The following is a 25575-nucleotide window of genomic DNA, read 5'->3' on the forward strand; positions in this document are numbered from 1 at the left end:
ACAACTTATCTAAGTTTTTCTTTTATTTCTTTATTTGCAATGCACCTCAGGAGTTCCAACCTTCCACTCTAAAGAAATACCAGTTAACTAGTGTCTTTTTTTCTTCACTACACTATTCATCTCTCAGTGGGTGCCCATAATCAGCAGAGGCAAGGCTTTTAAATTCTTCTTTGTGGTAGTTGAATGTTAAGACATGACATACACTCCACTGCTCTGTGTTCTACGGTGATGCCACCCTTTCCTTTATTGAGCAAGGAGACACATGACCTTGCTTCTACTGCAAAATGGCTGCTGGGGAAGGAAAAGAGCTAACCTAGATTATTAAAATACAGATATCTTCGAGTTTTTTCAACACCATTGCTCACATTTGAGTGTCTTTTACCGTTTTAACTTCTTTGGCATGATAATACTATCTTTCATATATTTTTTAAAAAGTTTAGGTAATTATTAAGTAACCTAAAAGACAGTTACTATTATTATCACAATTTTATAGATATTAAAAGTGGGGCACAGAGAGGTGACAGTATTTATCCTAGATTTCTTAACCAGAAATTGCTATTTCTAACATTCTAACCCAGCCTTATCTAAGTTTATATCCCTCAGTTCTTTGGCTTCGTGCATGCTAAAGCCATTCTATTTCCTCTCCACATACCCTAATCTTCTGCTTGAGAAAACGGGGAGAGGGAAAAGGGGAAGTAATTCTAATTCCACAACTCCTATAACTGACTTCTTTCTTCAGCCATATCTTATAGAGGTGGGCATGCAAATAATCCCAAGACATTTGCTTAATACCCTGACACACCTTTTTCTAGAATGACAGTAACATTTATTCATTCTCTGAAGAATGTGAATCCCTTAGCTCTTAAGATGACCTGTATACATTTCTTTCATAAAGGTTTTGAGTAGTTGTTCAAACCTTTGACTTACACAAGGATCTAAGTAACAGAAACAGTAATTATTGAGCCTGGGTAGGTGCAGGAACAGTGTGAACATTACTCCTTTCTCCCTTCCTCTTCAATGTACAGAAACTGAAGAAACAACAGTAGGAAACAGGATTAAAAGTTACAAACAAAAAATAAAAAGAGCAGAACTAAGACATTAATGAAGTCACTTCACTGAGAGCATTTTACTTAACACTTTAGTTAAGGAGAGCTTGATATTTAAAGCTAATGTCACAAATCCACTCATAGATATAATTTGTGGCCTAATAGTAGGACAATTTAGTAAATTTTTATATCATCTGTTCAGGGCACAATTAACACATTATTGCTCAAAAAAAATCTTTTGTCTCTAAGTTTAAATAATATTTCTAACCAAGTCTGTTGAGTATTTTTTCCCAATCAGTGCATTAACGGTCATCTTAATTCTCTTCTAAAGTTAATATATGTTTATTAACCAGAGGCCAGGGTTAAATGAGAGCAGAAAAAATCTGGATGATGTGATTTAAAAGAGACATAATATCAGAATTTCCACATTGATATAAGTTAAAAGCCTAAACAGATATCTACCAAATATACTTTTTAAACTTCCGTTATTCAGTAAAGTAGAAAGTAGGCACTTTGGTAATTTCACCTTATAGTAACATTTGTTGAAAAATTTTGCTCTAGTGAAAGTGGAAAAAAGTTTCTTGCTTTCATTTGTGCAATTTGAACTACCCCAAATCAATAGCTTGAAACTCTTAACTTGTAATTCCTAACATCATAAAAAATGACAGTCGATTATTTCTCAAAATAGCACAAGTGGACCCACTTTGTAGAAAGCACTCAATGGTACCTTTGCTGCTGCAGCCGAGGCCTAGTTTGATTGCCACTAAGACTGACTTCGGAGAATTTTACATCTTAATAATAATCTATTTTCCTTTTTAGGAACCCATTTACTTTACCACTTTAGAACCTACTTCTCTACTGCAAGACCATAAATAATCAAGTTTCACTTGGCTCTGAGTCTTAGTTGATGATTGTATGTTCATACCGATTCTGTTAACTTTCTCTTCACTTGGTCATTTTCTGATACTGCTTAGAAGAGTTTCTTGTTATAATTTGAGTTATATTTGTTTACCTGTACCAATAGAGGATACAACTTCATAATGTCCATTTTCTAGATCCGTGTTTGATTTCCACAAATATTCTATATAATCTTTTCTTAGGCTACACGGAAGATCCAAAGGAAATGCGGAATTCTTCTCCTCAGAGAGAAGATAATTTAATAGTAGAGTCAAGATAAAAACATCTGAGTTTGTAGTAGCTGAAGGAAAAAAAAAACCATGTATTTGTTTTAAGCTGGATGCCGGATAGCCCTGAACCTCTTCAACTGCTTCTTTGGAAACTAGATGGGGCTGCCATCACCATCACAGAAGTAGTTCTCACATAGAGGCTTTATTTTGATTTTATTATTGTCTCATTCAAAATTCAGCACAGATCCATCTGATTGGCAGAGCCCAGGCCATGTGTTTTCACCTTAGCTAAAAAAGAGTTCAGGAATACCAGAATCTGACTTCCACAGTGGAAATCACAGAGGAATTCCCCAAATACTGGATGATTGTTCAAAGGTCTTGAGTGGAGTTCAAGAAGAATGACTAATATTAACATTAAGCAAATTAAATATAATCACCTCTTATAGCATAAAATGAAATGCTGAATAATGTTTAGACGATATGTTCTCTAGGATTTCCATCAGCAGCAACAGTAAGACCCTTAAAAATATTAATATTAGTTGAACACTTACTATGTTATAAATGTTTTTAGTCAATTATATATTTTAATTTTTATAATAAGCTTGAGACAATACTATTATTACCCTTGTTATGATAATAGAGGGGCTGAATAATACCACCCCCAAACATGTCCACATTATAATCACCGAAACCTGTTACCTAAAATGTCAAACAGGAATATTGTTAATGTGATTAAACTAAGGTTCTTAAATTGGGAAGATTTTTGTGGATTACAAATGTAATCACAAGGGTTCTTATAATAGGGATGGTCAAAGTCTAAAAGGAAGATGTGACAATAGAAGCCGAGGTTGGAATGATGAGCTTTGAAGGAGGAAGGAGCCATGAGTCAAGGAACTTATGACTTCTAGAAGCTAGAAAAAGCAAAAAAAAAACAAAACAGATTCTCCCCTGGAGCCTTCAGAAGGAATGTAGCTCTGTCCACACTGTGATTTTTTTTTTTCCTGTAAGACCCATCTTGGACTTCTGACTTCCAGAACTTTTAAAATAATATGCGTTGTCTTAAGTCACCAAGTTTGTGTTACTTTGTGATAGCATCAATAGAACACTAATACAACCCCATTTTATAGAAGAGAAAGTCAAGTTTTAGAATGTGTAATTTCTTTGCCTTAATTTTCACAGCTAATGAGCAGCAGAACCAGTATTTGGGGTCATATTTGCCTCACTCCAAAGTCTTCTCACTTACCTTTTGCTCCATTACCTCAACTATGCTGTAGGCATTTGCTCTGGTGAGAAAGGGATTCCTGGGGGACAGCAGAAATAAGAGTGTCTAATGGATGGTTGATGACAGAATGTTAAAAAATGGGTCATTTTAGTAAGCAAATAGAATCGGAGAAAGTTTTTCAAGTGAAATTGCGAAAGTTATGGAAGCAGAGATCATTACTCTAGCATTTTCTTTTATTTTAAAATTATAGTTGACATATAATATTATATTATTTATAGGTATACAAGGTACTGAGTCAATATTTATATACCTTAAGAAGTAATCAGCACTGTAAGTCTAGTAACCATCTGGCACCATACATAGTTACTATCATATTATTAACTACATTTACTATGCCGTACATTATGTCCAGTGACTTATTTTCTATCTGAAAGTTTCTACTTCTTAATCCCTTTCCCCTTTTCTGCCTATCCTTCCTATGCCCCTCCACTCTGGCAATCATCAGTTTGTTTTCTGTTTTGTTTGTTTTGATCTTTAGATTTGTGTGTAAGTGAAATCATATGGTATTTTTCTTTCTAATTTTATATATAAAATTATATATATATATATATATATATATATGTATATGCTACATTGCTACATTGTCTTTATCCATTCATCTATTGATGGACACCTAAGTTGCTTCCATATCTAGGCTATTGTAAATAATGCTGCAATGAACATATACCTTCTCAAATTAGTGATTTGTATTTCCTTAGATGAATACCCAGAAGTGGAATTGCTAGGTTATATGGTAATTATATTTTTAATTTTTTGAGGAAACTTCACACTGTTTTTCACTGTGGCTGCATTAGTTTACAACCCCACCAATAGTGCACGAGGCTTGCCTTGTCTCTACATCCTGGCTGACATTTGCACTTTGTTGTCTTTTGATAATAGCCTTTCTGACAGGCGTAAGGTGATATTTTATTGTGGCTTTGGTTTGCATTTCCCTGATGATTAGTCATGTCGAGCATCTTTTCGTTTGTCTCTTGGCAATCTGTCTTCTTTAGAGAAATATCTATTCCTGTCCTTTGCCCATATTTTAATCAGAGTGCAATTTTTTGATGTTGAGCTGTATGAGTTGCTTATATATTTTGGATATTAACTTCTTATCAGATACTTCATTTTTGCAAATATATATCTTAAATGCACTGGAACATTTGCTGCCTTAAATCTCTTACAGAGGTTTTGTCTGTTTCGTCTACTGCTAATTCTCATTGCTAGAACAGTTCCTGTCATCCAATAGTCACTCAGTAAATATTAGTTAAATGAATGATCTCAAAGAAAATGGAGCTACTAGGCAATAACTTAGAATAATTTTTTTAGTGGTGACTTGGAATTATTAATGTAACCATTGTATTTGACCAGAAAGCAGTCATAATTTAAGCGGCTAGGATATAGAAGAGTTTCCTCTTATATTCAATAGTGCTATTTTTAATTGAGATATAATTAACATATGTTAGTTTCAGGTGTACAACATAATGATTCAATATTTGTATAAGAAGTGATGGGTACAATAAGTTTAGTTCACATCCATCACAAAACACAGTTACAATAATTTCTTGTGATAAAAATATGTAAGATTTACTCTTTTAGCAACTTTCAAATATACAATACATTATTATTATTTATCTTTAATAGTTGGGATTTCATCTGCCTGATTGTTTTGCTTCATCCCTTTCTAGACTATTAGATATCAATTCTTGCTATTCTCATGGCATCTTTCTGACAATGTCAATAATGATCTTTGCTGCCTTAAATCTCTTACAAAAGAATTAAGAGCAGCAATTATGCTCTTTTTTCCTTTCTATTCCCAGTGCCAAGCCCAGCACCTGGATTACAGTATGCAATTCAAACATGGTTGAGTTAATTAACTACAAGTATATCTCTGGAGAACAAAGACTACCGGTATCAGTCTTCCTTGCTTTCATTTAGGGAAATTATTTGATATTTTCCCTTTATTTTGTTTTGTATCCTTTTTCAAAAGGGATGTGTGTGTGTATGTGTGTGTGTGTGTGTGTGTGTGTCTGTGTGTTTAATTTGTAAGTTCTGTACATCTGAAGTGGGGGAAGGAAGAAGCTTCTTTTTTCTTATATTTCTACAACAAATGAAGCTATTTTAAAATACTTCTGAATATAATTCAAATGAAAGGAATTAGATTTGCGGTGATTCTTCTGTTTAGAATTGGCTCTGGTGAAACCACACATACTTCTTTGTTTTGATCAAATGTGTTTTATAGAAAGAATATTACTAAATATGCAAACACTGAGAAGAAACCTTTTTCCCAACCCATAAAAGAATATATTTCTCCATTGACAAGTGTTTCAGTTTCATATAATTCTGTTTCACAAAAATGAAAATCTATACATAAAATTATATTGACAAATTAAAATGTTGTAGCACATTTTAAACATTGATTAATGTTACTTAAATCAGTCATACTGCAATATCTTATTCTTCACAAACTTATGCCAGAAAATTTATATTTAGGATATCACCTACATATACAAAAATCAGGATGACACTAACATAATTATGCCTAAATAAAAAAGAAATTATCAATGACTTCTATAACTAAAACATTTGAATAAAAAAAGTAAATAACCATTTTTTTCCTGAAAAATTTAAAAACCTAAGTTGCCATGGAAAATGTACAATCTCAAATTCAAACTGTAATTTTTAAAAATCAGTTTTGGTGTTTGATTCTTTTATTTTAGGAGATAATTGCTAATTTAAAATTTTTAATTTAATTACCTTTATTATGAAAAAAAGGGCTATGTTTTATTATTTATTTCTTTTTTATATTTTACCAATGTTCCTCTGGTTTTCCAGAAGGCAAGTGTTTTCATCATGTGTTTAGTAGAATATAATTCTAACATGGACAATTTTGGTAGTATCTATTTCAAATTGAACTAATTAATAGTTCATGAGGAAAAAAGGCTGCCTTATAACTATGTGTCGTACCATGAACTATACATAGTAATTATTGAATCAATTAAATAACGCCTGTAATCTGTACGAATTGTTTCTTTTAGTTCCAAATAAGAGCAACTTCAGTGAGCTAGTTTAAACACAACTCCCCCAAAAAGAATTTATGTAATCATACTGGGAGAAATTCCACTGGAGCCAAGGAAAAAATAAGCCATCTTATTTTTTAAGCTCTTGGGGTGAGAGCTCTTGAGACTTCAACAGAGCTTTTTGAACTTCCATCTAGAATTCTGTGACAGGTGTCAGCTCCCACCTCTGAGTCTCTCCTTCCTCTCAGATGAAATTCTTGAGCATTCACACATGTGTGTGAATACCAGAGAAAGAGAGAGAGAGGTGGAGATTTGAATGGTCCAAATTATTCAGATGTACACATCTCGGTTGGTCAGCTCTTGTCTTGGGCAGGATCAAAGAACAAAAACACAATGGCCTGGTAATAACAACTAACATTCGTTGACCACTTCTTTGTACCAGGCACTGTTCTAAGTACTTTCTGTGTAAAATCTCATGTAAGCTTCTCAATGACCCTAGAATCTCTTGACTATTATACCATTTTACATATAATGAAACTGAAAAGCAGATGCAGAAAGAAAATTGCCTGAAGTTACAAAGCTTTTAAGTGATAGAACTTATATTTTAACAAAGACTTTCTGATTCCAGACACTCTGATACATATTTCCACATATTACCCTCTATATTCTTCTGAATATAGTTTGCAGGCACAGTTGACACCTGAGGTAAGCTAAGCATATTCCACAATACATGTCTATTAAAATGTCTTTTGTCACTCAGGAAATGGAAAAATAATAAAAACTTCAGATTCATGCAATACTTTATGTTAATCTGTGGTGACTTTAGTGATTTCTAATAATTGTGCATATCAAATAATGCTGGGTTAATGTCTTCATTGTACAAATGAAGCAACTGATCAACAATGGCCACAAGATTAGTATACAATATTATTATTATTGGGAAGACTCCTAAGTCTAGGCTCAGGTAAATGACCATAAGATTAAGGAGAAAGTGTAGGGTGAAAGAAGGGGGAAAGAATTTCATGGTACTCAGTGTTCATCTCAGAGATCAGAACTCTGATAAACTACTATGGTCTCCTAACTGAACCCTGAGGAAGAAAGGCCTATAGGAAGGACATGCATGAGCTCCTTTAACTACATAACAATCCGATTGTGGGGCACAAGCAGCACCCCTCTTATGTCTCCTTGACAAAGGATAAATTTCAAAGAGATTGAAGAGGGGATTGTCTCCTTATTTATACTGGACATGGCATATCTTTGGAGAATCTTAGAACACACAGATGATGGATGAAAGAAGCTACATATTAATAGCAGCTGGCATCATCATTGGCGAGCAAAGGAAATATCAGGAGACAGTTACCAGGAAAACAAAGTGAGAAGACTGATGTAGGTGCCCAACCCCGTCATGTGGGCATTCCATTCCCAGCATCACCTCAGGTCTGAACGCCGGCTTGACAGATGAGATCACAAGCTTCCTAAATATCAATTTTATTTATGGTAATTTTTGCTTTACACACTTTCCTCTTAAGAAGTTTTATGTTTAATATGGAGTAGTAATATCTCATTCATTTCTAAAAAAAGTCATGTTACCTAACCAATAAAAATTAACATTTAGGAATTTTATAGCTATAAGAGTCATATATGCAGCATATATCATTGGGGACATTTCTAGAAAAAACTACCCAAATATGGTCCCTAAGTTATATTCTAAGGAGCAGCAATTTTTCAGCCAATCATCATCTTTATTCTTCATGCACCATATGGTCCTAAAATAATGTGATTAAATCTAGGAAAATTGAAATGTTACTTCTGAAATTGAAATGCTGACAGTTATCTTTCCTATTGCAATCTTTGTAATTTCAGATTAACTATATAGTTAATAATATCTTTGTGTGGAAGAAAAGATTCTTGGAGAAGGGCTCTTGTGAAGGTTACATGTATTAGTTTTAATGCTTCTCAGCTCTTCAGAGGTCTCCTGGCAACCACTGCATAGAAAATATGGATTTCGCAAACAAAAGCAGAAACTCAAGCTCATTATATATATATATATATATTTTTTCCTTTTTGTGTTGGTTCTGCCAAGTCCTTGATGCCTGCAATAGGAAAAAAACAAAAAACAAAAAAAACAAAAACAAAACTATGTGTTTTTTCTTGTAAAAGCTATCAGTTCAGTCTATCCACTTGAAAACTGGTATTACTCCCTGGAAAGTCTTCTCATAGGATGAAAAGTGAAATTAATGTGAGATCATAATTTTAAATGATTGTAAATAGGAATGGAAGAGTAAAAGATCGGAAAAGGTTAGATAGTAAAAAAAAAAATTCTTAATCTCTTGCTGAAAAATTGAATATATCTCTCATTTATTATTTATTTATTTATTGCCTCATTAAGATTCCATTCATTCATCCATCCATTCATCCATTCATTTATTTTATTTTCTACAAACATCAGTTAAGCATCTTCTATATGTTAACTCTACCCTGGATGCTACCAAAGCAAAGAAGACAAGCGCTTAATTACAGGGAGCTCAGAATCTAATAAGGCAGACAGGTAGGCATAATAATAAAAGTATAATGTGATCATTTTTAGGATAGATTAAAAAAAGTATTACCCCCTTTCCGTCTGGCCTCAGCCATCAGGTAAGCCTAGATGGGCGCTTACAAGTACATCCAGGAGCTATGGAGGAAGAAGCAGTCCGATGTCGTGTGCTTTCTTCTCAGGGCGAGCCGCTGGCAGTACCGTCAGCTCTCTGCACTCCACAAGGTTCCCCGTTCCACCCGCCCTATAAAGCACGCAGACTGGGATACAAGGCCAAGCAAGGTTATGTCATGCATAGGATTTGTGTGCGCCATGGTGGACGCAAAAATGCCAAGTTCCTAAGGATGCGACCTACGGCATGCCTCTCCACGGTGTTAACCAGCTAAAGTTTGCTGGAAGCCTTCGGTCTGTTGCCGAGGAGTGAGCAGGATGCCACTGTGGGGCTCTCACAGTCCCAAATTCTTACTGGCTTGGTGAAGATTCCACATAAAAATTCTTTGAGGCTATCCTCATTGACCTATTCCATAAAGTTATCAGATGGAATCCTGACACCGAGTGGATCACCAAACCCGTCCACAAGCACAGAGAGATGCGAAGACTGACGTCTGCATGCTGCGAGAGCCGTGGCCTTGGAAAGGGTCACAAGTTCCACCATCCTATTGGTGGCTCTTGCGGTGTAGCTTGGAGAAGGAGCAATGCTCTCCAGCTACACCGTTAACTCTAATATAATATTTGTAAAATTCTTTCCTAATAAACAATTTAGGACAAAAAATACTACCAACCCAGAAGAGAAGTAAAGTAGACCTTGCAGATGGAGGAAGATTTTACCGTGGGGTAACAGAGGAGCTACAAAAGTTTCACTTTGCTTATGTCCAACTATCATCTTAATCTAAAGCCACTTAAGTATCTAAGAGTGTAGAGACTCTAAGTGAATATAAGGAAGTTATTAAAAATAGAGTTTAGAACAAATTAAAAAACATAGTCTTAAGAAATATTTTCTTAAATCTTTCAAGAAGGTCATGTTTGAAATTACCATCAGGAAAGAACATCGTACTTCTCCACACCCCACATTATGATACTTTAATTAGATAGAAAGCTATAGGTGTGGTCAGTAACATTTATAATTTTGAAAGAAGTACTTTGCATGCATTCATTTAATAAACGTTTAGTGAATGAATGCCAAGTACCATGATAAATGTTGAGGGTATCATTTTTGGGGGGGAAATTAACATGACAAAAGCTTCATGAGTTATTATTTTAGAGAAAAAAAATGAATCCCTCCTAGATAATTGAATTTAAATAATAGAAAAGCCATATATGATTTTTGTCATGTAGATGAAGTGCCTAAAGATCAAATTTAATACTTTTGTATTTCCTATTCACTGTGCCCACATAATATTTCTCCCTAAACCTCATGGTTGTGAAAATAGGATATTTAACTTTTAGGTCTTTATAAACTCCTGAACTAAATGGGCCTCAACTTGGTCAATTTGCCTTTTATTTTTTTTAAGTTAATATTATTCACCTTAGTGTACTCAGTACTATAAAGATTTAAATCTACCTGAAGATATCAAAATGACTGTCATTATTTAGTACTTCTTTGCATAATACAAAATAAACATGACTATCATAAACATTCAAACCGAATTAAAAGACTGTGGATAAGACTGACCTATTTCCCAGTATGCTTCTGTTCCACTATTGTTTTTTATTGTCTTTAGGGATGATGGGGACAGAGAGCAACCCCGTGAGTTAGGTTGCTATGGTTTTTCCCTAAAGGATTTGATGTTCCCATTGTCACTCATCCTGGACAAATAAGATCCCTTTTTTGAAAACTGAGGGAAAGCTTGCTCCCTGGATCTGGGTAGAAACAAGAGATGGAGAACAGAGAGGAAGTCTTCCAGATTATAAGTGGTTCTAGATGTCAAGGGAAAGATAATGTGATCTTCCCTAAACTACACGGAGCTGATGTAAACCAAAGAACTGATCTAGCAAGAGACCCCAAGATAGGTCTGGCCTCAGCAGTAGTTTTTAGGTAACTTGTTATAGTCCCTTTTCATTACTTATTTACCTTCAGCCTTGCAAAAGTCAATCCTATTTTCAATTTGGTTGCGGGGAGTTGGAGATGGGAAAATTCCCATGCACTGAGTTTCTGCACTAGGTATTAGATGAAGGCAACATGGTAGTCATAATTGAAGATTGCGGAGAGGCTGTCTCGTTAGCCACATCAGAAGCTGAGGTTAAATGATTGTAGCAAGATGTGCATTTCAATGCTTGTGGATCATTACCCACAAGTAGGTTTGCTGTATCATATGATAGTTCTATTTTTAAAATTTGATGAACCCCTATACTGTTTTCCGTAGTGGCTTCGCCATTTGCATTCCCACCAACAGTGCCAAACAAAAGGAAAAGAGTATCTAGGAATAAACTTACCTAAGGAGGTGGAAGACTTGTATACTGAAAACTATAAAACATTAGAAAAAGATTTAAAGCAAGAAATAAACAAATGGAAAGACATCCATGTTCAGGGATTAGAAGACTTAGTATATTAAAATGTCCATACTACACAAAGTGATCTATAGATTCAATGAAATTTCTAACAAAATCCCTATGCCATTTTTCACAAAAATAGAAACAAAAACAATTCAACCAGTTTATATTCTTACACGATCCATGTACATCTGGAAACTAATGATATAATTTTACAAGTGACAAAACAATATAATGAAAATAAAAATGCCTTGCCACTTAATCTAGTAAATTATCCACTCTAGAACACTATAAATAACATTGTTGAAAAGAGCTATGGCATTTCCTTCTGCTGAGGACCCTCAAGGCTTTCTGTTGTGTGCAATTGAAAGAGGATTGTGTTCCTCACGATCTTACATTTCAGATTTCTTTGACTATTGTTATTTGAAAGAGAGTAAAACCACTTAATAAAACATTTCTCAACAACATGAATTCAGAATATAACATGACAGGCAATCGACAATCTGATTATCTACTTTTTAAAAAATTGGAAAAACAACCTTTGTTCTATGTAAATGAAGTGTTTTGGATGCCAACTTTAGTGTTAAGATAACATCTTTAATTACAGCACAATTAACTTGTACATGTGATATTAAATGAATTGTTTTATTTTTCAAAGTTCCGAAGTTTGCTACACTTGTAACACGAATTATAAATAAGAAAATGAAAGGTATACTACAGGTCAACCCATCAGTAATGTTTTAGATACTTTAAAACCAATTGCACCTTTTTGTCTAGTCACTTATTGTATTTAAAGGAAGTATATTTCTAAAATATTAAATGGCATAGTTTTTTCTTTTGCTATAATGCCAGCCTCCCAACCATCTTCTCACACCCCAGCCCAGTTCCATCAAAGATGTTTATTGCTTTAGGGAAACATTGGCTCCTGCCTAGACCAAAGTCTCATTGCTCTGTTTGCAGTATGAAGTCTAACTTCTTGGAGTCTCTAGGAAAATAATATTTTTGAAAGTTTTTGTACTATATGAAGAAAAGAATCTTCTAAATTCTAAGCTTTTCTTTACTATATTGAGTCAAACCTAATTGCCTTGAATCATAGAATTTTACTAGAAATGGAGTTATGACAAGGACAGCTATAAATTTTACCTTTTGTTTAGTTGTCACATCCAATGTGCTTTTTTCCCCACACAAAAGGGTTGATTAAAATAATTTGTTTCTTCATCATTGCAAATATGGAATTAATTGCTTCATTGTCTTATTTATCCAAAAGATATTTAGTCACACTCTGAGTCAGTATCACTATAATTTAAATGAAAAAGTGAATAAGACATGCTCCCTATCATTAAGAGTTTGCAATTTAATGTGTTTTAGAAATGTAAACATATATATACATATATAGCCCATTATTTTCATAAAAGAAAAGAAAAAATGCATGCATAAATGTTTCAAAAGTCTCAAATTGTTTATTGATGTATTGCAGATTACTCCTTGATCCATGGCTACAGATTGTTTGTTGCGTTAGCAGGCTTGAAAATAACATTAATCTCATAGCACATCTCTGTCAGAGCTCTTGGGTGACTGGATGCATTGCAATGAGTAGTAATATTTTGAAAGTAATCTTTTTCTTTTTTTTTTATGAGCAGCAGGTCTCAACAGTGGGCTTAAAATAATCAGTAAACCATATTTTAAACGGATGTTTTATCATCCAGCCTTTGTTGTTCTATTTATAGAGTATAAGCAGAGTAGATTTAGCATATTTCATAAGGGCGCTAAGATTCTTGCAGTGGTAAATGAGCATTAACTTCAACTTAAAGTCACCAGCTGCATTAGCCCCTAACAAGGGAGTCAGCCTGTCCTTTGAAGGCAAGCATTGACTTCTCCTCTCTAGTTATGAAAGTCCTGAATGGCATCTTCTTCCAATAAACAGCCATTTGTCTATATTGCAAATCTGTTGTTTAGTGCAGCCATCGTCATTAATTAGATAGTTCTTCTGGATAACTTGCTGCAGCTTCTATACCAGCACTTATTGCTTCACCTGGCACTGTTATGGTTTTGAGATGGCTTCTTTCCTTAAATCTCATGAACCAATCTCTGCTAGCTTCAAACTTTCCTTTTGTGGCTTTCTCACCCCTCACAGCCTTCATAGAATTGAAGAGAGTTAAGGCCTTGTTCTGAATTAGGTTTTAGCTTAAGGGAATGCTATGGCAGGTTTTATCTCCTACCCAGACCACTAAAATCTTCTCTATATTGATAAGGCTGTTTGACTTTCTTATCATTTCTGTGTTCACTGGAGTAGTCCCTTCAACTTCCTTTAAGAACTTTTCCTTTACATTCACGACTTGGCTAACTGGTGCAAGAGGCCTAGCGTTCGGCCTACCCCAGCTTTTGACATGCTTTCCTCACTAAGCTTAATCATTTCTAGTTTCTGATTGAGAGTGAGAGGCATGTGACTCTTCCTTTCACTTGAACACTTAGAGGCCATTGTAGGGTTATAGATTATAGTTTCAATCTTGCCATGTCTCAGGAAATAGGGAGGCCTGAAGAGAGGAAGACAGATGAGGAAAGTGGCACATTGGTGAAGCCATCAAAACGAATAAACATTTATTAAGTTTGCTATCTTATATGACCACATTTTGTGGCACCTCCCCCCCCAAAAAAATTACAAAGTAATATTAAAGATCACCAGTCATAGATCACCATAGCAAATATAAAATAATGAAAATTTTGAAATACTGCAAAAATTACCAAAATGTGATACAAAGACACAAAGCAAGCAAATGCTACTGGAAAAATGACGCCAATAGATCCGCTCACTGCAGGATTGCCACAAACCTTCAATTTGTAAAAACAAACAAACAAATAAAAAAACTAAAAAACAAACAAACAAAAAACAGTATCTGTGAAGCACAATAAAGATAAGGGCAATAAAATGTGGTATGCCTATATACATTATATGGTTGATGGGCATGCCCAAAAAGAAAACCAGAACAAGTTAACCAGAAGTGATTATTAAAGTCAAAATATACTAGTCTACAGATCAAAATTTCTCACCATGCACAAAGCAAACCAAAAGAAATAGACTAACACTGAGACCTACCCTCTCTTCCTGTCTTTTGTTATTTAGAGCTATAAGAAAAAATTGTGGGTCTAACTGATGGTAGATAAAAGAGATATAATAACCTAGTTGATTGCACACTTTTCATCAATGCTAAATTCACAAAGAGAATGTATCACAGTCTGAAGAGTAAGGAAGGAAAACATTTTTGATCCAATAATTCTATACTCAATCATGTTGTATTCATGTTCATAACCAAGAATATTTAACTCCGAAATGTGTAAATGTAATATCTCTCATTATAACCTCAATAAATCTTTCAAGAATGGTAATAAACATAATTGAGACAGAATATACAGGTGAACAGATTACTTAACAGAACTTTTAAGGTTTTTTTTTTAGGAGAAAGGCAAATCCTAAAGAAAGAATTTGATGTTTTGAATGAATAAATGAAAACAGTCTCCAAATTGCAGTTCAAATGTACGAGCAAAGATATATATATATATATATATATATATTTTTTTTTTACCCCCCATAGACTGAGAACTAGAAAAATATCAAGTAGAGACTTTGAGAGCCCATAGCAATCTCTGTAGGATCAATTAAATGATTGCTTTAGATCTGTAGACTGAGATTCAGTTAGACCCACAAAAACCTGTTAGTAGGAGTTCTGTAAGGAAGACACCTGGAAACTTTTTGATATCAGTGTTATGAGACCTGGAGTCCCTTAGTGAACAAAGCGATGTAGGCTGGTGGGTAGGAATTAGCCAGGTTACCCACCTCTTTGTGAACCACATTCCAGCTGTATGCAGTAATGATTAGACAGCCACACTGCTGAGAAGAGGGCATTCCAGTAGCAGAGAAAAATTAATGGTTTGTGAATATGGCTGAAAAGAGGAAGAGCAAATGCTGAAAGTGATGGTAAGTCTCTGAGTACAGCCTAACACCATGTTAGAGAGTAGTGATTATCCAGTCCTACTCCATTGTACTAATACTTCAGTTTGTGTAGAATCCATTGCTCCCTTTCCAGCCACCAGCACTGCCACTACTTTATCTCTGACCCTCATCATCTCTCCCATAGGTGCTTATAACAGCCTTGAGCAGCCACCCTGCCCCAAGGCACTGCAGGCTCAGGTTTCATGCTGTAGTGCTGCTATAAGCTCCTTCTATGGGAAACATCCAATCTTACCCAACCTTAGACTCCACCCATTGCACTCTATATTTTATTGCAGAGCTCTATCATCCTTTTTATTTTGAGAAATAAGATTGATTATCAAGCTCAATCTTCCACAGAACCTAAAAATAAAAACAGATAAAAGAAGAGCTAAAATAGTTGAAGTAAAAGATTTTTACTTCAAATAATACGGGAATGTGAGGCAGAGGAAGAGGAGGGCTAGAAGTCAAACTAGCCCTCCTCTTCCTCTGCCTCACATCCCTGTATTATTTGAAGGTTTTCTAAAAATGTTAGGACTCCAAGAAGCACCATTTGATATCCAATAACCTACAAGAAAAAGTCCACACAGAGTTTCCTTCACTGGGCTCCCATAGTATATTTCCAGTCCTTCCCCATCATGTCTATGGTTCAAACAATTCTGAAGAACATGCAGCTGCTGACCAGCTCGTTCAGTTTCCTACTGTTCTGGATTGATACATGCTGTTCCCACTACATAGAAGGTACTATCACCACACCTTTTTTTTTTCTTCAAGGAAATATCCAGAACTAGTGCATATCCTCTCTGTCAAGCCTTCACCACCTGTTAGGCAAATCCATCACTCTCTTCCCTCTGTTCCTATTGTACTTTGCACAAACTACTATCTGTGCTCTTGACTTACTTTATAGTAATTATTTGCATATATTGTTATACATTTGTTATAAATTAAACCCCTTTAGTCCAGAGATATAGTGCCTTACACTTCTTTTGACAAGTAACTAGAATAGTGCCTGGCATGTGAAAAATGATAGATAAATTATTACTATGTGAATTTAAAAATTGAGGCCTTCTCAGAAATATAGAGCTTATAGATAATCATTCAGCAGAAGCGATAGTACAATCCAAGTCCCCTGGCAATCATTCCAATGACTTGACCAACTCTCCAAGTTTATGTCCACAATTCGCTTTCCTAGTCGGATTTTTCCTGCAGCTGCATTTCTCCTATAGCTTCAGTTAGAGTGAACAATTGAACTCTGAGGAAGTTTAAAGTAAATTCATTTGTAAAGATGTCAACAAACCAATTAGCCACATTAACAAACTTTTACTATTCAACTACACTGAATAGTAAGTACTGATGGTGCTGATGTCATGCATTCTGCTAAACATTATGGGTGAAACAAAGGAAATTGAGAGTTTAATCTTTATTTCTAAATAGGTCATTCTCTAATAGGAAAAATGAGATGTAGCCCCAAACTACTCTACTTTACATACAATAAATCCTGTTAGAGTGACACTAGCTGGTAGCCACAGGAGAGGGCACTCTTCCAACACTAAGCTCTTCTCCTAAGGAGACTTTCTGGCACAACTGGCATTTGAAGTTGCATCAAATGGCAGGAAGTACCTCAACAGGCTAAAGGAACATAAAGAGAAGACAGAATATCATAGAAGGCCTGGAGGTGTAAGGGTCAAGTGTCTGAATTCCACTTCTTGGATGCTGGTTTCACTGGCAAGATCCCCTTGAGAACAGAACTGTATATCCACATCTGTGGGGGACACAGCACCTGACTTTGTGCCCAGAGCACAGTAGGATGTCAATAATAATTTACTGAATGACAAATCTAAAAATGTTTATAAAAGAAAGCCAAGAAAGTCTAAATAGATCAATAAATTCAGGAAATATAAAATTTTTCTGAAGGAAAATTTAGGACCTGGAACAGATTTCACAGGGCCAACAATAGGAAGTAGCTTGTGGAGCGCAGCTGACAGTGGGTCCTCAGCGAATACCTGGAATAGGGTGTTAAACTTGATCTTGAGGTAGTACTTTGAAAGCCTGGCTATGTTTAAAGAACCAAAAATAAGTCTATTAGCTAAACTGTGTTAGAAGGTATTTTAACCTGAAAAGTAGGTGGAAGCTAGCTTGGCAAATAATATAATTAGGTTTCTTAATCTGCCCATTTCAAAAAGAAATCTCTTTCAAATATCACATATTATTTTCTTCTCCTTCATTAACTACAAAAAATATACCTTATTACAGAATCCTCCACTGTACCTATTTCTAATGAGAGACTTGACTCTGTATTATTTCATGAGTAAGTTCTTATAGCAGGATGACTTAGAGATTGTGTCTTACTGTAGTTGAGGTCCTAGGTACATCACATGTTCACCTTACCACCTCCCCAACCCTTTCATGATCTGATGTCCTAATAAGACTCTAAAATTCCATTATGGGGGATAAAAATGGTTTATCATGGTTTGGTTTTGAGAGAGAAGAGGATTTTGAATTTGGCTTTCTTTGCAATGGGCCATTTCTGACACTGACTTTGCTTGATTCGGTAGTACTGATTTCAATGAGCCATTTTTGCTTTATTGATTTTTAAATGATATTCCTACTTATTAGTGATCATGAGTCAGAAATGGTTTATTTTCTTTTCAAAGAGAAAAAGAATTTTTTCCACATTCGATTTCATGGGAGAAATGATTATTTTTCTCTCTCTACTTCCACTCCTTGTTCTAATGAAAATTTTTGTCAGTTGGGAAATATTGTAAGTGAGGCAAATATTGCATTCAACAAAGTTGCAACCAGTACTACTATGATGTATGTAGAAATTTATGTTGTTTTTATGAAATGACTTACTGTTCCAAAGTCATTTATTTTTCTCTCATTTTTCAAAGGATTCTGTTGCCATTTACCTTATATCTTGTTTTAGGTGAATGTGTGTATACCCACCCTCCCTCCCTCTGCACACCCACGCAATATATCACAGATTTAATGAGGATCCAAGTTGGTCTCATTTGGAGAACCATTGCTACTTACTAAAGAGGCACAGGAGAAATCTCCTGCAACAAGCCAAAGAATTGACACATTGCAGCTGAAAGAATTTTTTAAAAATTCCAGCATTCCAACTTAAATTGAAACAGTATTAGAGAAAATATAGTTTTCTGAGTTTCTTTTCATATTTTCACCAAAGCGAATAAAGAAACTGAACAATGTGACTAGAGAAATATTTCCTAAAGAGAAGACTGCATTTTAATCAGAGAGCAGCTTGTGGTATTATTATCATTAAGAATTGTAACCAAATTTGCATGAGAGAGTGTCAAGTTAACACCACATATTTTGAGAAATGTTAAGACAAAATAAAACCTAAGTTTTATAGAATATTGTGACAGAAAAGAGATGTTGTACAGAAACATGTATTACCTACCATACCAGCCACTTTCTCAATTCTCAATTTCTCTTCACCACTCTCTCTAACTCATTCATTTAAGAAATAGATTCCAGAGAAGGAAAGACAAAAAGAAAAATTAGTGAGTAAGTTTTTCTTAGGAGGAGATTATAGTCTAATGGGGAAGACATATAATTGTGCAAATGCAGTGGTCAGACCCTAAGCTCAGAGTATAATGATGATGATGATGATAATAATAATAATAATAATAATAATAATAATAATAACTTTTATCAATTTTTCTATTACTTAGGTTACTTTCTACTTTGAATCCTCATCTTGCCAGGGAAAAAAATTAAATCTCAACCAATTTTGTTCATTTGATTGATTCAGAGTAATCTTTATGCATTTCTCTTGTCTTTTCCTAGGATTGTGTTTAAGTTGGCAGTGAAAGGATGAGAGATGTAAGTAGTGCCATGTTGTTACATAACGAGTCTTTGGTTGTCTTCTGTCCACATTGTCACCTAGTGAAGCATTCTATCCCACCTGATCTTGGTGGTTGGCAGAGGCAGATTATTAATGCGTCCTCCTTGACCCTACCTCAAGACCTCTTGGTCCCCATGGCTCTTTGTTCAAGATGCTCTTCACTCTCAGACACAGTATAGCATGCTCAGAGACTGCCCTAAAATTGGTGGAGACTCTCTGAACCTACCTGATGAATCTGCCCGAACACCATACACATTTACAATAAATCAGCTAAGAGTCTAGCCGCCTTTTCAGATCCACCCAGAGAAATAGCGTACTAGCCTTCTTTGTTGTCAAGCTCTTAACCTATCTGGAATTCTGTGACCCCAAACCTATATCACTGAATGAGCCTCCTATAAAGGACAGAAAATCTTAAGGTCTTGCAAGTCTTGCTTCTCTACCATTTCTTATTTTTAGCTCAAAGATAATAATCTTTGTTTATATAGATAAGGGAAAAAAAAAGTTGAGAAAGAGGCTCCCTCCAAAGTAGTCTTCTTAAATCTATGATCTATGATTTTAGACTTTATGGCCTTAGATCTTTACAATCTTAGATTTGATACTCAATACCAGGATTTTGTTAATACCTCTACCCTTTTTTAAATCAAACCTCTGTATTTCTCACAGCATTTTTACTTGAGATTGAGGGGACACAGATGTCACAGTCTAGTTTAATGGAGAAAGTCATGGGGTCAAAATGACTTACGAGAGCAAAAAATAATGTGTGTATATAGTAATATACATATATATATTACCATATCAAAATCTCATTATGCTATAGAAGTAACTACAGAATGTGATAAGTATTATAATGGAAAATGCTGTGGTAACATGGAGAAGAAAGTGCTATTCTTTATGTATTGATATTATAAATTACATAAAATTAACAATAAATTTAATGCCTTCCCTCTGATCTCCCCTCTACCTAGAGTTTCTCTCATGGTAAATGCCTACATTTGTGGATCGTAGTTCATGGAAAAATGTATATATCTAGGATTATATCTCATTTAGGTTTTCATATTTATTAATTTTGTCCTGAATGCACATATGAGGTTTTTGAGTCAGAAACATATAATCATTATTTACTTAAAAGCAAATAATAATAGTGGTTTTCCACATGCAATTTTTACTCTTAGGGAGGTGAAATAAAGTTAGGTCAAATTTCCTGTATATAGAGAAATGCTGAAAAAAATAAATCTGCATATTTATATAGAAGAGAGGAAGTATTTCCCTTACTCTACTAAAAATAAAAAATCAAGGCGAAAAAACTTTGCTTCTCAGGCAAGTACAGAAAGGATGTTGCGTTCTCATCTACCCTTCTGTAATATAAATAAACCCTTGATAATCCCAGTGCCCTCAACTTTGCAGCTCAGAGATGTCTCCAGACTCCAAGACCTCATCGCCCCTTGAAGTGTAAACACATAACTCCAGAGTTAGTAACTCTCTTTTGAGTTCTGTCTATATTGTTGTAAATTTCTTTCTAGGGCTTGATTTTCATCTAGTATCCAAAGTTTCAGTAAAATTTCATTAAAAAAAAAACATTCTAGGATTGTGTTTAAGGTAACAGTAAAAGCATATTGAACAAATATCCACTTGAACATTGAGTATGAGAAGGTTCTGGAAAACTAAGTGTGGATAGAACGAATTTTATTTTATTTCTTACTGTACCTATATAACCTTTATAAATGAAATATAACACGTTTGCTGAAAAGATAAGTCAAAGTTCACATTAAGAATAAAGGTAGATTTCTAACTCTGAAATCAGTGATACTAGAAATGTTTCAATAATAGGCTGATATTGTCACTGCTGGGGTGATGTGGAATCCGGTGTTGCCACGGTGACATGGGGGCTGGACAGTGGCACTGTGTGTTGTCTCTCGGTTCTTCCCCGCAGACGCAGCAAAGAATTACGGGTCGGCGAGATTAAGAAAAAATAAGATTTATTGAAAGTACATTTTAGAAGGAGATGGGCCACGCTAAGGAATGTTGCAGCCCTGTGGAATTTAGGAGATGAAGAGAGAAGATAGTACTCCCCAAAGGGAAGGGCAGGTTTCCATCCAGGAAAACTGTAACAATGCAGAAATGGGAAGGTCTGTTTATATTGGGCCGTGATGGGAGATCTTAGATCATCCGTATGTGAGATTACCTTGTCTGACAGTTGGCTGCTATATAACACTTTGTGTACTACATGTGCTTACCCAGAATTCAGTCTGTTATAATTAGATTCATGAACTTCCAGGCATAGTCATGAGATTATAATGGTGATATAATGAGGCTGAAGTTATGGGCAGTACTTTCTGTACATGCTTTTGTACCTGGTTTAGCGAGCAGCTTTTATGGCCTCTGTACTCTAGGGTTTGGGGTAATTTATAACTCTAAAAGGGAAGTACATCTAGGAGATCCTTAAGGAAAGTCTTCAGGAGAAGTTTCTATGGTTACAGAGCTGGGCCTTCACTCCTGTCGCTCATGCCTGACTAACTATCTAACAATATGGTCACTGTTAAGACAGTCTTAATTTTTCATAATGGAATTCCATTTTTCTTTTTACCCTTCCATTCAATTGTCTATTGTTTCAGGACAATTTAAAGACAAAAGCATCTAAATAAATAAAATTTACCTTAAAAGAATTTTTTAAATATTATTAAAATCTTTCAAATTATATAGAAGACATTTGTTAATTTGAAATTAATTTAAAAAATGAAAGTTGAATTAAAAGTTAAAATTTATATTTTTACTGCTTGTTAAATTCACTTTTCAATTCAAAGAACTTTTTAGTCTTAAAACCTCTGAAACTTTGAAATCAATATTTCTTCGTCTTTTGACAGATCATATGACAATAGAAACACAATGACATAAAAAAGACCACTCTATGACCACCACTTATTTATAAGAATATACATTAATTGAGACTGTAGGCAAATGGTTTGAATAAAACATTAAGCTTTAGGAACATTAAATGTTCATTTTAATGCTGACTTAAGAGAATTTTAATAAGTTTGTATTTGCATTTTCAAATTTTAACTAGGTAGTGAATAATACTTTACTACCTCACCAGATTATTATATAAATGAATAAATGCAGAAGCATTCAAAACCTGAGGAATCTCATTAATACAAAATGAAGAAAATCCATTATGCTAATAAATTCTGAGTGTTTATAAATTGCCTCAAGACATTTCAGCATAACAATATTAGAGTGTTCCTTGTTTTGCTAAATGCAAACCTATGATTGTGGTCTCTGTGATTATATTTATTTATAAGGTGCTCATAAAATATGAGTATAACAGAATATACTTCAAATTATCTGCATTTTTCTGTGGTAACGCCTGTTGAATGTTTGGTCACAGGTGCATCAGAGTTTTGTATAAAGATATCAACTTATGCTGATTTGCTCACTCAAAAATATATAAAGACAATGTAATGTAGCAAGGTGCCCAAAGACATAAAACTAAATTCCATTTTTTCCCTAGGTTTTGTTTATGTGAACAAGCTATTTTTAATTTGTACAATTTTTGTTATCTAGGAAATTCAAGTTTCCTTAGGCGGAGCTCAACATACATAAGGCAGGGATTTACAGTTGTGTCTGAGACGATAATTTTGATTTTCATAGGATGTGTGTAATTTTCATGCATATATGCTATCTTTTATGAAGGAAAGTCATGAAGCAATTATCCACCAACATGAGGACAAATGGATTCACATGCAAGTAGTGGGTAGTAACTAGGTCAGCACAAATTGATAAATGTGGTCAAAAATGACAGGTAGGAAGACAGAGACTCCTCCTTGAATAATGTGACATTTAAGAACTGGACCTTGAAGGAGCATATAGGTGAGTGGAGGTAAAATAAACAGCATAAGAAAAGGCAGAGGGGCAGGAAACTGCAGGATCTGTTCGTTGAATAACAAGGAGTTGCGTTTTGTGTGAAGGATAGCATAATATGCCACCCACAAACATGCCACTTTGATATATTGATTATTTTGAGCCTAAATTGCTTGAAAAACAGCAGATTCAGGAAGAAGCTTTTTCTGAATTCCCCTAATCTGCCTAAAGACAAATATTCAAAAGGAACTCAATTTTCATAAATCCTCTCTATGAGAGCTTCAATCAAGCATGAAAGATAGACTTTTAAAAAAAAATTTCTTTGCAGTAAATATTTTTAACTGCATTATTGAGATATAATAAGTTGTGCATATTTACAATATAGAATTTGATTAGTTTTGACATATGTATACACTCAGGAAACCATCGCCACACCATCTTGGTTATGTAGCTTTATATTAAGTCTTGAAATCAGGTAGGATAAGTCTTCGAATGACTTATCAAAGGAGAGGAAACTAGAAGTTGACATCGCACCCAGACAAACTTTGTCACAAATTATTATGCTGTCTATTTACTCTTGTAAGGGCCCACTCACGTTTTCTGAAAATCATTTACTTTCACCTAAGAGGCCTATATCTTGCCCTCCCCTTTATTAAGGTGGTGTTTAAGCTTGAATTCTAAGTCAACTCTTTGAGTTACTCATTTTTCCCTAGATATTTCCCATGTCAACAACTATAAAGAGATCAAGAGGATGGTGACTAAAGGACAGTGATTCAAATATGTGATAAAGGATGCAATGGCTAACAAGAGATCACATTTCATGTTTTTATTAACCCACTCAGTTCTTTCTATTTTCATTTCCTTCACAAACAGAGAAGCAAAATAGCATAGAGGCTAAGAAATAGAAGTTGAAGTTAGGTCAAATAGATTTGAGTGTCAGCGATACCACCTTACAGGTGTGTTATTGAACAAATCATGTAACTTCTCTAAACCTTGCTTTCTCAGCTGTTAAAAGGAAAATGCACACCTAATTATCATGAGAATAAGTATGACAATATGCGTAAGGTAGCTAGTAGGATATACAGTTAGCATGCAATTCATGCTAGTTTAAATCTATGTGTAATGTGGTGATAATAACAGAGATTATATTTTTCCTGAAGGAGGGGATTCTGTAAACATGGTAAACTAATTGTGACTTAGTTCCCTTTACCTCTACTCCCAACACAGAGCTTCTTATTCTATCTGAACCAAGCAGCTGCTGGGACCCATCAGAGATAGATGTAACTAAGCCCTTGAAGTACATTGGAGGATGAGAGAAGGTCAGGTAGTGGAAGTTTCCCAGCACTTCTTCTCTTGGGGGCTGAATAGATGGCTGGAAAGTGCATCATCTTTGTAAATACATATAGAGAATAAAAATTGAAAATTGAAAAAACATTAAAAAGAAGCTAAAAAAGTAATGAATAGCAAAATATAAAAGAGTTGAAAATTGTATGAGACAGATGAATTCGTTTTTATTTTTTATTTATTTTTATTTTTATATTTTATATTTTATATTTTATTGAATGAGGGCATTTAACTCTAGAGTTTTAATAGTAGAAGATGCAAAAAAATGAGCACGTAATAATGGACTTCTAATGACCTTATGAAAGGAAGTATAGTGGATCCTTGAATGATATAAGCTTTCCTATGGTTCCTATACTATGGAAAACACATATTACACATATACTCATAAAAAAGGAAACTTTCCAAGAGCCTTGCAGAAATGCAGAATCATCTTGAAATGTCAATAGTAGTTGTAATAGAAGCCAAATCTTCAGAGGATTCAAGAGTGAATGAGTGATAAAAAGGTTAATTTAAGGTCATTGGTCTTTTCTTGAGACTATTTGGTGATGAAAAGAAAGAGGAAAAGAGCTCAGTACTATAGCAAAATTGAGAAATTTGCATGTTTGTCTTTATAGTACAGAGAGACTTGAACATATATTTGTGAGATATAATAAATAGTTTACAGAAAATAGAGGCAATGAAATATACATTGAAGATGCAAAAATGGGAAAATTAATTAGGAATATTTGGAACTAGACTGATTATTGGGTGTGATATAAACCCAAATATATTGGTTTATATTCTCACTGTTAGCCCTGTGAGGAGAGGGGCCACATCTCTCTTGGTCACATTTATATTCTCAGTGCTCATTCCAGATTGTAATGTTCTCAGACAAATACTTGGTGTTAATAAATGGATACACAAGATAGAAAACATAGTCAGAAGTGTTAGCCTCATAAGGAAGGAAAAAGTGCAGTATGCATAAAGTTAGATTGAATGGTTGAAGACTTTGCAATGAATCAGTCAGAAGGAAAACTTTCGAGTGGGTAGATATTTTGATGTCA

The 25575-nt window shown here is 34.5% G+C and overlaps 1 pseudogene; it reads left to right on the top strand.

The window, feature by feature from the left end:
• The first annotated feature begins 9070 nt into the window (after nucleotides 1-9070).
• LOC120591129 (60S ribosomal protein L15-like) lies at nucleotides 9071-9708 on the top strand (annotated as a pseudogene).
• Nucleotides 9709-25575: the final 15867 nt, after the last annotated feature.

This window comes from Pteropus medius, unplaced genomic scaffold (genome assembly GCF_902729225.1).
Source record: "Pteropus medius unplaced genomic scaffold, Ma_sr-lr_union100, whole genome shotgun sequence".
Lineage (NCBI taxonomy): Eukaryota > Metazoa > Chordata > Mammalia > Chiroptera > Pteropodidae > Pteropus > Pteropus medius.